The following is a 16103-nucleotide window of genomic DNA, read 5'->3' on the forward strand; positions in this document are numbered from 1 at the left end:
GATTTCCAAATAAGGTCACATTCACAGATACCTGAGGATAGAATTTCAACCTATTTTTGCCAGGGGGACACAATTCAACCCACAACAGATGTCATAAAAGTGTCTTCATGTCTTCCTTGGGAGTGTAGGTGAAGACAGCAGAAAGGGAAGAATTATTTTCCACCAACTCTAGCGGAAGGCTCTGTGTTGAGTCTTGATAAATTTTTACTAATAGACCCATATTCAAACATTCTATCATATGCCTAAACACATAGAGTTTCAACTCTTGAGTGGATTTCTTGGAGCAAAACTGGGGGTACCTATACCCCATATATAACAGTGTTTACCAATCAATCAACAAAAAGTTCTCCAAGTTGAAACAAACTAACTTACAGACAAAATTTGGCAACCAACCCATTTGAAAGTTAGGAATTGCTTATAATTTTGATCAATACTCATTTTTCTCTCTTTTTTTATAAGGGCAAGAACTCTGTTATTTGATATATACTATTTGTAACTGCTACTGGAACTTACAATAATCCCTGAACTTAATGGTTCGCAACCAATATTAACAGATGATGACGATCATCATCATCATCATGACAGAAACAAATCCAAACAGAAATTTTTCAGAAGGCAGTAGCCTTCTGTTTTTATCATAAGTACATTTTTTAAAGTAGATAACTATATTCAAGTGTTTATTATTTCTTACATAATAAGTACAGATAGAAATCTTGAGCTTATGTTAAAAATAAAAAAATTAACCAAAGCTCAAAATAAATATATTCAGCAGGGAACAATAGTCTTATAACAATGTAGCCTTTCGCAGAGCACCTTGGAGTGATGAATCATTGTACTTGATGATCTTAAACAAGTTTACATATAATTAGAGAGGCATGGAAGTTAGGGGGCTGGTATTGTTGTTTTACACAGAAACCTAGCACCAGACATCTCATAAAAATTCAGAGGTTTGTATTTGTATTATGTAAGAATTACAACAACCCTAACAAAAAATAAAAATCCTTGGTCAAACTGTAAAATGATTTTTCACTTCCGTTTCTGAGTCACTTATTACAAATAGCAAGCCAAAAATAAAGCACACAATTAGGAAAGGAATCAAGCTAATTTTATGTAATAGGTAGATAGATAAATATAGATAGATAATTGTGTTTTAAGTGTGTAATACATACATACTTGTAATTTTGAGAAATTTTGGTGAGGAATATTCACAAATATGTTGTGATGTATTTTTTTAGGTTTCAATCTGCATTACTAATACTTAAAACTTCTAGAGACCAAATTTTATTTTAAATTATCCAGTAGAGAAATCTTTACGGTTTTATGTTACTTAACATATATTATGCCTTTCTTCTAAAAAATTAATATCTTGAATAAGATCCCTGTCTCCCAAAGTCCTGCCTTCTTATTGCAAGTACCCTATGTCTATTCAGGTATTCCACTATCTGGTTGCCCCTCTTCCATCTAAATACTGCAATCCTTACTACTTCAACCCCTTTATTTTTCAGTCTGTAACCCTGAGTTCCCATTCCAATCCTTCTCTCTTCGGATTTGACGCTATTAAGGCCTGATCTTCTCAGCTTCAACCGATCACACTTCCAGTGGAATAGAGAACTGAACAGACCCTTAACAAAGGAGGAAAAACAAAACAAAACAAAAACCTCTCCTTTACCAGATCAAATATAATTACAAGACTTGAACTTATAAAATGATACTCCAGGTGCCTCCCTCTCTCTTACTACTTGCTTACCCTCCCTTCGGCCATTTCTCTACCAGAGCCTGGGAACCTAATCACAGTGACATCACCAAGAGCTAGGGACCATTCTTCCTGGGTTGCTAGGTCGTTACTTGTCATCCTCATGTCATTAGGCTGTGCAACAGGTTCTGTTCCTCATCCTATCCTGAACCTACAAAAAAGACCTGTCATTTATAGACAAAATTATAAAAACCTCTCTTCTCTATGAATCCTAGAAAATAGCCGAAGCTCCAGGAATATCTGCCTAATTCTCATTAAATCCCCAAACTCTCAAACAACTTTATCTCAGCTATCAGTTATGTCTGATTCCTAAACTCCATAAAAATTTGTTTTCCACAGAAACCTTCTGTTGCTTTTCCTATAACCTCACCAAATCTGCAGGCCAATAATATATTCTTCCTCCACAGGATCCATGAATCAAGCTTCATTCAGATTTCCTGACGCACTGGGGCTGGTATTTCTGCTTCTGTCTCTCATGTTCTGCTTCTTTCACTGGTATGAAGGAGGAGGTAGAATGGTTTGATGAGTTGGTCAAGTCCAGAAAAATCAGTGTACACTATGCCAAGAACCTAAGAAGCTCAGAGAAATTTAAGACACAACTAAGTTGTGATGATCTATTCAGTAGTAATAGATTGACTATGTTCCTTTGGATCCCTTAAATGTAAATGAACAAAAATCCAAATGGAGACAGAAGTTGGCCGGGATGAGCAAATCCCAAGAAAGACAGGATAGTCCTAGAGACCCATCTATGAGCCTGAGCCCCACAGAATGACCTAATAGTTACAAAACTCAGATAATGAATGGGGAAGCAGTACTTTGCCAGAGACCAGAGACCATTCAAATGGGCAAGGTCACTTGATAAATAATATCTAGAGAATGATTCCAGTTAAAATATTCTAAAAAAAATGCAGTGGCTTAATACTGAAAATATATATGCTCTAAATTCAGTTCTGTATGTAGACAGACATATCATTGTTACAATGAAGAAGTAAAATGCATTGGTAAAATTAAGCAAGGGAAATCTTTAAGTCTTCGCCATATCTAATACCACATTTCTGGCCACTTGCCTTGTGATGAATGAAGATGATAATGGAAGAATTATATCCACAACCAGGCATTATATTCATGAGCTTGATGCAAGGCAACTTTTCTCACTTAGAAAATTAAATCTGCTGAATTAACAGCCCACCAGCCCAGTTGGAATGATAGTGTAGAAGGGCATTACTTATAATAACAAATATGATGTAATAACCACTAATGGCCCTACAAATGGTATAGGAACAGATTTTCTTTCCCTACTAATGAAACTGAACGTGATAGGCATTGTTTTTTGTCAAAACCAGTGGTGTTGAGCTTTGGCCATATGTGGAAAAAATAATGTTTATAAATAAATTTAAATGAACTGTAGCACCACTTGATAACTTACATTCTGAAAACATTGAGCTTATACTAACATGGAATAATCATGATACACAAAAAGAAATCCCTAAGGTAAATACACAATTAGAAGCTCAGTATCCACATTTCCATAACCAAAGAAGCAAAAATCCCTTTGATATTCTTCAAATCAACAGAATTTACACATTATTATACTTATTATATATAAGTTTAATGTATGATGAAGAAAGATCACTAATTAGTGCAGAAGAGAATAGACAGTAAATGATGCTGCGATAAATTTGTATCTGTATCTCATAAATAAATTTCAGATGGATAACAGATTTAAATGCAAAAATTGAACTTTATAATGCCTGAAGGAAAATATAAAGAATTATATGTAAAAAAATGTACATTGGAAAAAAGTCATGGAAGTCATCTTAAAAGTTGTAAAAGAGGTTTTAAAGTAAAAGATTGGTATTTTTTTTCTTTTCTTTTTAAAAAATGTAATTGTGGCAAAATATACATAACAAAATTTTCCATTTTAACCATTTTTAAGTATACAATTCAGGGGAATGAAGTAAATTTACAGTGTTATGTAACCATCACCACTATTTCCAGAACTTTTTCATCATCCCAAAACAGAAACTCTACCCATTAAGCATTAACTTTCTTTTTCCTTCCCCTCCTCAGCCCCTGGTAACCTCAATTCTCTATATTATCTCTCTGAATTTGCCTATTCTATCTACTTTACACATATAGAATCATGTAATTATTTTGTCTGGCCTATTTCACTTAGCATAATGTTTTCAAGGTTAATCCATGTTGTAGCATGTGTCAGGGTTTCACTATTTTTTATGGCTAAATAGTGTTCCATTGTCTCTACATATCACAGAGTGTTTATCCATTCATCTGTTGATGGACACTTGAGTTGTTTCCGCCTTTTGGCTATTGTGAATAATGCTGCTGTGAACATCAGTGTGCACATACCAACTTTTTATTATTTCCAGCATGTACCTAGGATTGGAATTGCTGGAACATATAATAATTCGATGTTTCACTTTTTGAGGAACTACCAAACTGTTTTCCACCATAGTATCTTCCTGTTATCTGTTTAATCTTTGCACCAGCTGAACATATGTCCCTTTATTTTATTTAATTTTTTCTTTTTTAATGTATTAATATTTTCCTTTTTTTCCTTTTTTAATTTTTTATTGTGGTAAAATACACATAACACAATTATTTTTTTATCTTAACAATTTTTAAGTATACAGTTCAAGGGTATTAAGTACATTCATATTATTGTGCAACCATCACCACCATCGATCTCCAGAACTTTTCATCTTGCAAAACTGAAATTCTGTTCTCATTAAACAATAACTTCCCATGACCCGCCCCCCCCCCTCCCCAGCCCCTGGGAATTACCACTTTACTATTTAATTTTTTTAAACCTCCTCTTCCCCTCATGCTCCAGCCATTGGTAACCACTATTCTATTCTCTGTTACCATGAGGTTGGTTTTTTGTGTTTGTTTGTTGTTTTTCACTAGCATAATGTCCTCCAGTTTCATCCATATTGTCACAAATGACAGTTTCCTCCTCTCTTAAAGCTAATACTCCACTATATATATATATATATATATATATATATATATATATATATATATAAAATCCATTTATCAGTCAACATTTAGATTATTTCCATATCCTGACTATTGTGAATAATGTGGCAGTGAACAAGGAAGTGCAGATATCTCTCAGAGATACTAATTTCATTTCCTTTGGTTATATACTCAGATCATATGGTAGTACTATTTTTAATTTTCTGAGGAACCTCCATACTGTTTCCATAATGATTGTACCAACTTACATTCCCACCAACAGTGCACAAGGATTTTTCTCCACGTCCTCATCAACACTTGTTGTCTTTTGACTTTTTGAAAATAGCCATCCTAACAGGTGTGAGGTAAGATGTCATTGTGGTTTTGATTTACATTTCCTTGATGATTAGCAACATTGAGCATCTTTTATTTTTTATGTACCTGCTGGTCATTTGTATGCCTTCTTTGGAAAAATGTCTATTCAATGGCCAAATTTTTAATCAGGTTACTTGTTCTTTTACTATTGAGTTTTAAGACTTCCTTATATATGTTGGATATTAATCCCTTATCAGATGTATGGTTTGCGAATATTTTCTACCATGCCATAGGTTACCTTTTCATTGTGTTGATTCCATATACCCTAAAAGCACAAAGTCAAAATTAAAAGGTAAAAAGAAGTGGCGAGAAATACAGCAAATATGATTGACCAAGAGTCAATATATCAAGAGCATATGCAGATTAATAGAAAAAACCTAAAATTTTAATGAACCAATTACAAATAGCATGAGTATATAATTCACAAAAGGAGAAATGCAAACAGCTAACATTGTGATGTTATATGTTAAACCCCACTTATGATCAAAAAGTAAAAATTTAAATGAGATTATTTTTTGCCTATTCAGTTAACAATAATTTTTCTAATGCTCAGTTCTACTTCACCCCACCAGAGTTAGTAGAAAAGAAGGAAATGAGACCTGCCGATCACAAAAGAAAAATATTTAAAGATCCTTCTGGCAAAAAGAAAAATGCCGTAAGGGAATTATCTCCTCTCATACCCCAAGCAGCACTACTGTCAGAGGCTCTGGTTTAATACAGTCCACAATCCCAGGACACCCATCCTCTGAGATGTGTTCTAGACTTTATCTTTCAAATCCATAACTATCAAGCTTTATTCATGCTGTGATATGCCTAATTTTTAGTTATTCACACTCTGACTTTCATCCCTGATCTTATATCTCCCTATCTTTTGGATGGAATCCCTAACTTGTGCTGTCTGTTTTCCTGAACTTGATTCTTTTTTCTGCTAACATGATATATGCTAACCCTTCTTATATCTAATAGAATTCCTGGTCTTGGCCTCCCCTGCCCAATCGATATGTTTTTATTCAAATTGTAGGGGAATAACATAAAAGTATCAATAATCAAGTATACCATAAAGATAATAAAAGTAGCTAACTTTATGATATACATCCTATGATCCAGGCATTATGTTGAATGCTTTACATACATTATTCACCTGAGACTTCATAACCCTCTGAGTTGGATAGGTAGTAGTATTTTTATTTTGCTTATGAGGAAGATGTTAATTAACTCACCAGTCTCATAAAGCTGCTGATCCTAGCCAACTCACCTTGACCCCTCCATGCACTCTACTGTCTCCCTGGGCTTTTATTACATTGAACACATCTTGAAGACCATGATTTGACTTACAGAAAAAAATTCCTATTATATTAATATAAATATAATGTCCTACTGCATTTATAGCATCTAGCTGGGGAAATCAAATATTTCCTGGGAAACAAGTCACTACTAAAGTAAACAGAGATTTATTTTTCATAAATCATTATTTTCTATGATTTTTCTAGAAATATGAATTGACAGATACAGAAAAAACAAAAACCCATCATACCATCCCATAACAATGAAAGGCCACCAAATGACAGGAGAACATAGTCATACGTAAAACCAGATATTAGTATGCCAGGATGCCGAGTAGAACTTTCCCTATGGCCCCAGTACTGGCACTAGGGGCTATAGATGAAATCTACAGGCACTGAGTCTCCATATCTAAAGGGACAGACACCTTCCCTTAAGGCTTACTACTAGTCACAACCAAGACTATGACTAGAGGCCATCAACCCAACCCTCCCACCTCTTCCCAGTCCATGTAAGAGCCTAGGCAGGAAGAGGAGGGTGAATGGAATCCCCAGCCTTGCTTATTGTGAGGAAACTTTCTTTTCCCCTCTCCTACAAAGCCAAGTTTGTTAGAGGGAGGAGATGCACGGCTCTAAAAGAACTCCTGGTATGGGGTGCCCAGGTAGCTCAGTTGGTTGAGTGTCTGACTCTTGATTTCAGCTCAGGTCATGGTACCAGGGTTGTGGGATCAAGCGCCACACTGGGCTCACACTGAGCTTGGAGCCTGCTTGGAATTCTCTCTCTCTCTCTCTCTCTCTCTCTCTCTCTCTCTCTCCCCCCCCCAACCCCCATCTCACACTCCCTCTCAAATCAAAACAAAACAAAACAAAACACAAAAACAACTTTGGGTTGGGGGTAACTGCAGGAAAGGAGAACTACTGTGATCTCACTGTGACATGAGGGGAGCACAGCAAAGCCTGGTGTGTGAGTTCTAGGGTGGGCCTGGCCTGTAGACGGGGGCATGCAATGGAACTTAGAGCCTTGTGCCCACTTCTCCCTACAGATGTCTGAAGGCAAGAGGCTTACTGCAGTAATCTTGCTATAGCACAGCAAGGAAGCATAGAATAGTAATCCTGGGAAGGAAAAGATGTGTGGCACCTCCAGTCTGGTTTCATGACAAAAGGTATGGCAGAAAACCCCATCAGTCCACAGAAAGGACTCCACAACAGACAAGGGACTGAGAGACAAAAAGGGCTATCCAGAGAGCCAGGACAAATGAGGTGGCACTCTACCAGACAGAGGCCAGGAGGCATGAACCACAGCAGGGTTGCCCCTCTCTAAGAAAGCCCTCACTGACAGAGTGGGCCAGGTTGGCCTGAACAAGAAACCATCACATGGAGACAATGACATCAGCAGAGGCTGCTAGAAGCAGATAGAACTAGAGTGACCAGAGTAAATAGGGTACCTCCCTACAAGTGGCAAGTAGTCACAGTTGTAAAACTATTGTTACCTCTTCTATCCAAGATCTCTTTGCCCCAGTCAGGGACTATGTACATGACAGAAGGGGAGGAAATCTCTTAGAATCTTTCTTTCTTTCTTTCTTTCTTTCTTTCTTTCTTTCTTTCTTTCTTTCTTTCTTTTCTTCCTTTCTTTCCAGCTATCTACCTATCTCTATCATCTATCTATGTCTATTTCTCAACATCTCCCTCTCTCTCTTCCTCCCTCCCTCCCTCCAACCTTCTCTCTCTCCCTCTGTCTCTCTCCCTTCCTCCCTCTTTTTCCAATCTCCCCTTCCAACACACTTTTGGGTCCCTCGAGCAATGGGTTAGGGGGAAAGTTTTAAACTGTGTTGGACTGAACTTTACTCATCAAAAATGACCAGTATGTTTTGATACTTACTTAATATTTTATTAAAGCAAAGGAAAAGAAGATTCTACAGATTTTAATAGAAAGAAGTAACTGAAAAAAAGTTAAAGTACTTAGTATATCCCACTGAGTTGTCAATTGATAGATTACATTATACTACACTATACTGGAAGAACTCTTGCTAGAACCTTACCAAAAGTAACCCATTTCTAGGACTATATGCGAGGGTGACTGAGATGAGCTCTAGTTTTCTAATCTTTTTTGGAAAAAAAAATCATTAAATACAATTTCCCTTCCAGGGCATTCTATCACTAGAAATCAGGACACCACAAGTTAAAAAATCAAATCAAAGATACAAGTCACATTTATGCACATCAGACAAATCTGCAATGGAACCTACAGCCCCCTTCTCTGTGAGTCATCTCAATACTACAGAAAGGTGTGACCCTGTGTTTCCAGGAGGGCCAGTCATACGGTTCTGCTGTGCAGATGAGTCATAAGAAACCTGGCCAACCGTACTTGACATCCTCAAAACACCTCCCCAAGAGCTGGCCATTTTCTTTCCATTCACTCTTATTCTCTTTTTTTTTTTTTCCCCTCATATTTCTTTCCAGAAGCCACCCTTATTTGAATTCGCATAACAAGAATATTCTACCTGCTGCCCTATGGAAAGGACAAGAAGACTTTCAAAACTCAGTACAACTACAAAGTGATTCTACTATGGGATCCCTACTTACAAAAGTAAAATCATTTTTTTTTCCTCCACCAGAAAACGGTCCAGATTCTCAACAGTCTCCAGTCTCAGCTTGGTACCATAATTGCCATAAATAAACTTCTTACGCACTAAAACCAGTTTTGCCCTTTTCCCAGGAGGCTTTTGTAAAGCTCAACATAAATTCAGCTATCTCATATGATGCAATTGTGATTTAGGAAAAGCCAAGACCATCATCAATACACAGTTCCATCCTCCCACACCGACAGCCCAATCTAACTGCTGCCAAGTCCCCAAACCCTGAAACTCCCACCCACAAGCTGCCAAACCCTCTGGTTGCCCTATCACTGGCAGATGCTACGATGCTCTGTCAGTAAAAGGTTTGTGAGAAACTGAAAAGTGTACAAAATCAAACAGAATGCAAAGACATTTTTACTGAACTCAGTATTTCAGGATTCTGAAATACTTAATGCTTAAGAATTAAGAGAGATTTGGGGATCCATAGCCCTGTGTTTCTCTGTTTGGCCAACTTTAGGCTACTACCTGCCTATCCTGAAAGAAATCAGAAATGGCGGTTTGAATTTGCAAAGACTTTCAACTTGTGCCATGAAAAGCACCATGTACGTACAACTCTGAAAATGTGAAATTATTTCAATTACGGGGGGACTTGTGTGTGCTATAGTCATTATTTCTACATTGAAGCAATACAATGAACACTCACCTGTGGAGCCAAGTTATTCTGCTAAGGGGGAAGCCATATTCCACTGTCACTGACATGCACCACATTGAGCTGTGTCCAAAGACACTGACTTAGTGACATAATGAGCTGAAATGCTACAACTACAGTCAGGTTAGTCCTAAAGAGCTCAGTAAAGTCCTTCGCCAAATCGTGTAAATTTTGTTTCAATCTGGAAAACAGTACTCATACTCTGAGCCCCTCATCTAACATGTGGGAAAACTGAGGCCCAGGAGGCTTAGCAAAATAGTTAAAATACAGACTCCTTGATTCCTAGCCCTGCGCTCTTTCCATTCCCTTCTTCTGTGCCCCAGCCTAATACAAACCCACTCTTCCCACATATACTCTCCCCACCCAAGTCTCACCTTTGTACTATTACCAATGCACTTCAAGTCCCCAGACTGCTTCTCTGACTACCTGAGCTGACCCTCTCTTTTCCTAATGCTTAACTCAGTTCCTCCTGGCATAGCACTGTCCTCTCTAGGACTATGTCCCTAAAACTTGGGCTTCTTGTGCCTCCCAATCACTACCTGCTGTCTGATTTCACTCCACCCAGCCCCAAAACTCTTCTCTGATTCCTGAGTTCCAGTCCTCCCTCAACTAATTCTTACCCTGAAACCTTATATACTGCCGGAGTACATTGCTTTTCTACAGTATCAGTATTCTACTGTGCTGTAACAAATTGCTACACAGTAGCTTGAAACAACACAAATCTATTATTTTATAGTTCTGTGGGTCAGACGTCTGATACAGGTCTTACTGGACTAAAATCAAGATGCACTCCCTTCTGAAAGCTTCGGAGAGAGTTAGTTTATTTGCCTTTTCCAGCTTGTTGAGGCCACCCCCATATATTGACTCATGGTCCCTTCTTCTACCTTCACAGCCAGCAATGTAGTATCTCTCTGATCCTCCTTCCTCACCACTTCTCTTTCTCTGCCTCTTCTGTTCTGCCTCCCCCTTCTACTTTTAAAGACTTTTGTGATAACAACGAGCCCACCAGGACATCTCAGGATATTAAAGCCAGCTGATCAGCAACCTGAATTCCATCTGCTACCTTAATTTGCCTTTGCCATGTGATCTAATGTATTCACGGATCCTTGGGATTAGGACATGGACATCTTTGGGGGTGCCATTAATCATACTTGCCTGCAGCACCTTCTCCTCATGCCTTGACAGCCTCCACCCCAATCTACAGAAAAATGGTTCTCCATTGTCTGAATCCCCAAATGAGCACTGAGCTCGCTTCATCCTATGTGCCCCAGTGGTCATTTGGAGATTCTCCTTGTAGAAGTCTGGAAAGGACATTGGCCAGGCCACTCCCCAGCCCTCTGTGTACATAGAGCCAGGGAGGGTTGAGCCTAGAAATGGAGAAGAGAAATGTGGGAGCTAGTGTAGAATCCACGGACCCAGAAACAACAGCCCATGCAGTGCTATTGCTAAGACTGGTCAAAAAGAACGTAAACACATAGGACACTGAATGTGTAGACTGAGCCTTCAAAAAGAGATGCCAGGGACCAAACCTCATGGTAGAAATTATGAAAAGCCACTGCATTGTGAGGAAATCTACATTGCACCTTAGGGGAAAAAAAAGCTCCAACTCAGACAACTGTGGGAGACATTATGGAATCAGCCCTAGAGAGTCCTATTAACAACCTTGTAAAGACTTGGTTTTTTTTCAAAAAATTTTTGAAACAAAGATTCACAGGAAGCTGCAAAGATAGAACAAAAAGATCTCATGTACCCTTCACCCAGGTTCTGTCAATGACTGGATCTTACTGAACTATATATAGTACACAACTAAAACCAGGAAATTGGCATTTGTATAGTGCGTGTGTAGAGTTCTTTGCCATAAGACTTATGTTTTAAAAACCATAACTGGACAATTGAATATATGTCGACATTCACCATTCAGAATCCTACAAAGATGGTTCTCAGAAGAATCCACATGTCTGTGCAGTAAAGCACAGAGAACTCAACCAGGGCCAACATCCACGATGTAAAACCACAGGGAACTCTCAGTCCTTGAGACACACCTGCTGGAATGAGGAGATGCTCTTGAAACATTTTCATATGGTTTTCCTCAGTGTGTGGGAATTGTCTTAAAACTTCAGGGATGCCAGCCATCTCTCAGAAAAGAAATGGGAGAGCTGAACTGAAATCCCATCCCAGGGTCTCACTTCTTTCTCTCCATCCCAGGAAAGGATTCAAGAAAAATCCTCTGAATTAGCCCCACAAAGTATCTCAGAAGGTTAGACCTACAATGGCCCCTAGAGACTTCATGGTTTGGTCCTATTCTTTAACCTACACATAAGGAAACTAAGGTCTGGGACATAGAGGAGAGACTGCTCAGTAACACAGCTAGTTAGTGGTTGTCCCAGGATTAGAACCTGAGCCTTCTAACTCTCAAACTGGCACATTTTCTAGTATCCACAAATATATGCTGCAAATACATGCTCCTGAGATTTCAACATGATTTTAAGAAAGAGGATAACATGATGAGTAATGCTATGTGGAATGAATTTGAGTGGGCCAGAAGTTGATATGAGGAAACTGGTGATGAGGCCATTGCAATATATTGAGGAATATATATCATGGCTTCAACTAAAGCGATGGCAATAAAATTGGAAAGAAGCAAAAGAATTCAAAATATATTTTAGAAGTAGAGTCAGGCTTGGCTGAACTCTCATATGGGTCATCAGTAACAAATTTCTACATCATTCAGGGAGACCTAAGGATCCAGACTATGACCATAAAACAGACCAAAAGTGAGTAATCTTTATGGAAGTTATACCTGAAAACTTGGCCTCATTGTCGCTGTTGTTACTAGGATTCACCAACAGCTATTCAGTTCAGATGGTTCCACTTGTCTTGGCAAGCAATACCTCCTGGGTTCACACGTTAATAGATCTCACTTCCTCCATAGCCTTCCTTCCTTAGCCTCCTGCCTAGAAAACTGACGTACAAACTGTGCCCCAGGATTAGGTTCAATTGTACACTTGGGCTTGGATATTGGTGTCCCTGTTTATATCAGCTCGGCCATATCTACCTGAAGTTCTACTTGCAGGTTCAAGGTAGCCCAGGTTGAGTGGCATCTTAAAAGCCTCCTACCCTATGTGCCCAGAAAGGCAAAGAAACAGCAATCCTAATGCTGGTGTAAACATCAGATGAAACCTGAATCATTTAAGGATTCAGCATATGGCTGGCTCATGAATCTACCCCCTTGTACCCAAGATCCTCTGGTTCCCTGAAGAGATGGAATTCTAACCAATTATCCCTGGGACCTGACGTCTTATCTAATGTCTGTAAGCCCTTTCCTGAGACTGGCTTTCCACACACATCCCTCTGTTTCCCACTCTCCTCTGGGACTTGCAATCTGGACACAGACAGCAAGAACAACTGTCAACCTACAGACCTGTTGTTGCTCTCTACATGTTTCTCTTGGATTGGACACTGGACCACATGAGAGTTGGCTTTGCCACATTCCTCCAGGCTTAGTTTTGGTCTTCCCATAGGGAAAAGTCTGTATTGTTTGAACTTTACAGTGGGAGAGGGAAAACAGAATGAGCAACTTTCAAGCAGTGCTAATTGAGAAGTAAATTCATGTAACCACTTTGATGAAAAGATTGGCAAAGTCTTGAAAAGTTAAAGATGCAGATCTCCTGTAATCCTATTCCTAGGTATATGTCCAAGAGAAAGGGATGATATGTCCACCAAAAAAAATCATACAAGATTGTTTAGAGCCACTTTATTATTTTCGTGTGTTTGTTTTGTTTTGTTTTTTAAGTAAACTCTGTGCCCAACATGGCGCTTAAACTCATAACCCTGAGATCAAGAGTCACATGCTCTACCAACTGAGCCAGCCAGGCACCCCTGAGAACCACTTTATTCTTAATAGCAAAAAATGTAAATAATCAAATGTCCCAAAAGGAAAGAATAAACAGATTGTGATACAGCCATTAAATGGAATATCACCAAGCAATTTAAAGAAAACTTATTAATATATAAAACAATGTGAGTGGATCTCAGAAATACTATATTGAGCAAAATAATCCAAACCTAACAGGTACACACTCTGTGATTCCATATAAAATAAGTTTAAAAACAGACCAAAACTAATCTAAACTAGGTCAAAATAGTGGTTATCTCTGGTGGGATATGGGGAGTGGGGCTACTGAATGGCAGGGGCCATGAGGAAACTCTTTAGGGTGATAGAAATAGTCTATATATTGATCTGCGTGATGGTCACATAGATGTATACATACGTGGAATGTCATAAAATGATATACTTAAACTTTGTGCATTTTACCATATCCAAATTATACCTCAAAGGTATAAAAATAAAAACAAATAACATTAATATGTTATCACTATAAAATGTTTTAAATAAATATAAGCAAAAGGAATAAATCTATCTTTCACTTCCCACCACTCAGATATAACTACTGTTAAATGTCTTTTGTAGCCATGTATCTATTTTACAATTCACACTGCTTTTTTTCTTTAATATTTATTTTTTAGAGAGAGAGAGAAAGAGAGACAGACAGAGAGAATGAGTGGGGGAGGGGCAGAGAGAGAGGGAGAGAGGTTCTAAGGCAGGCTCAGTGCTTGATCTCACGAACCAAGAGACCATGACCTGAGCTGAAGTCGAAGGCTTAACAGACTGAGCCACCCAGGTGCCCCCAATTCATACTGTTTTTTAAAGCAGCTATTTTTTATTAAAAATATTTATCATTTAATTGTTTTTTTAAGAAGTGATCTTCAAACATTTTTGTAGCAGAAACCGTTCTTAAAACCAAACTCTGTGGGAACCCTCAACATACAAATATTACTCTGGTGGGAGCCTATTATTTAGGAAGGCATGCCCTGCCTGCTAGACCTCCTCCACCTACCTCTGGGAACTTCTGAGCCCTCTTAGTAGTGCCCACCCAGCCTCAAACCCCTGACTTGGTTTCATTTGTGATTAATGCATTCCAATTTACAAATGACCCACAGTGCGTCAATTCTGATGGTGGCAAAAATATCAAGACCTGAAAATCCACAGCCTCTTCTCTTTTAGACCTACAAAGGAAATTCCGCAGTTGTCAGATGACCCCATTCACTAATTGAGTCCATTTACTCACTCCACCCTCAATATCCCTCAAAAAAAAAGATGGCTTAGTCCAACCCAGTAATGAGGCCTTTTTGAGACAGGTGCATGAAGAAAAAAAAGACTTGTGAGGTCTTACACTGGAAAAGGAAAGAATTATCAGCTAAAAAAAACAGATCCAGGAAAGGGAAAGTTGGAGAGGAAGAAGATAAATCTGGGTCCAAGAAAAAATATGAAAGGAATTTTGGACAAAGAGGTAGTGGAGCAAATTGGAAGCAGTTACAAAGGATGGGAAAACTTTGGGAGTTGGGGGAATTTGAAATCGTGAAGAGCGCTTGGGGCAGGAAAACTCCAAAATGCCTTTTCCAACATAAGTTTACTAGTGCCCCACCCAATGCTATTTTATTAAATAATACAATATTTTTTGTTGATTTAAAACTAATGTATAACTTCATTATATGCTAATATGTTATATACACTTGTGATTGTTTCTAGACTTTTGATTCTAATCTTATGACCTGCCGATCTATATCTGAACTCGTTCCACACAACAGCTTCATAATGTATTTTAATAACTTACAGGGCAATTCTCCCCTCATTATTTTTTAAAATATTTTTTAGAGGGGTGCCTGGGTTTCTCAGTCGGTTGAGCGTCTGACCTCGGCTCAGGTCATGATCTCGTGGTCCGTGAGTTCGAGCCCGACGTCGGGCTCTGTGCTGACAGCTCAGAGCCTGGAGCCTGCTTCAGATTCACGGTCTCCCTCTCTCTCTGCCCCTACCCCACTCATGCTCTGTCTCTCTCTCTCTCTCTCTCTCTCTCTCTCTCTCTCTCTGCCTAAAAAAAACATTAAAAAAATTTTTAATATTTTTTAGATACCCTTGAATATCTGTAATTCCACCTAAACTTTAGAATCATTTTGTCACATCCCCCAAAACGTGTCATTGGGATTTTGGTTAGAATTTAGAGTAAGTTAGAGGAAATTCACATTTTTATAATTTGGAGTCTTTTTCTCCAGAAATGTGGTCTGTCTCCACTTATTCAGGTCTTCTCTTGTTCCCCAGGAAGTTCTGTTGCTTTCTTCATATAATCCTATTTCTTGCCAAGTTAATCCCTAGGTCCCTGTATATATTTATCATAATTATGAAAGGGATCTTTTTTTCTATTATATTTTCTAGCCAGTTTGTGTTGGTTTGTGTTGGTTCATACGTACATGTGAAATCAGCATGCATATGTGTATGTATATACATACATGTGTATATACATACATGTGCGTATGTCATATGGTATAATGATATGTATGTACACACATACTCTAACGAGACACAAAAATTCATATTA

The sequence above is a fragment of the Panthera leo genome, chromosome D4 (genome assembly GCF_018350215.1).
Source record: "Panthera leo isolate Ple1 chromosome D4, P.leo_Ple1_pat1.1, whole genome shotgun sequence".
In the NCBI taxonomy this organism is placed as follows: Eukaryota; Metazoa; Chordata; class Mammalia; order Carnivora; family Felidae; genus Panthera; species Panthera leo.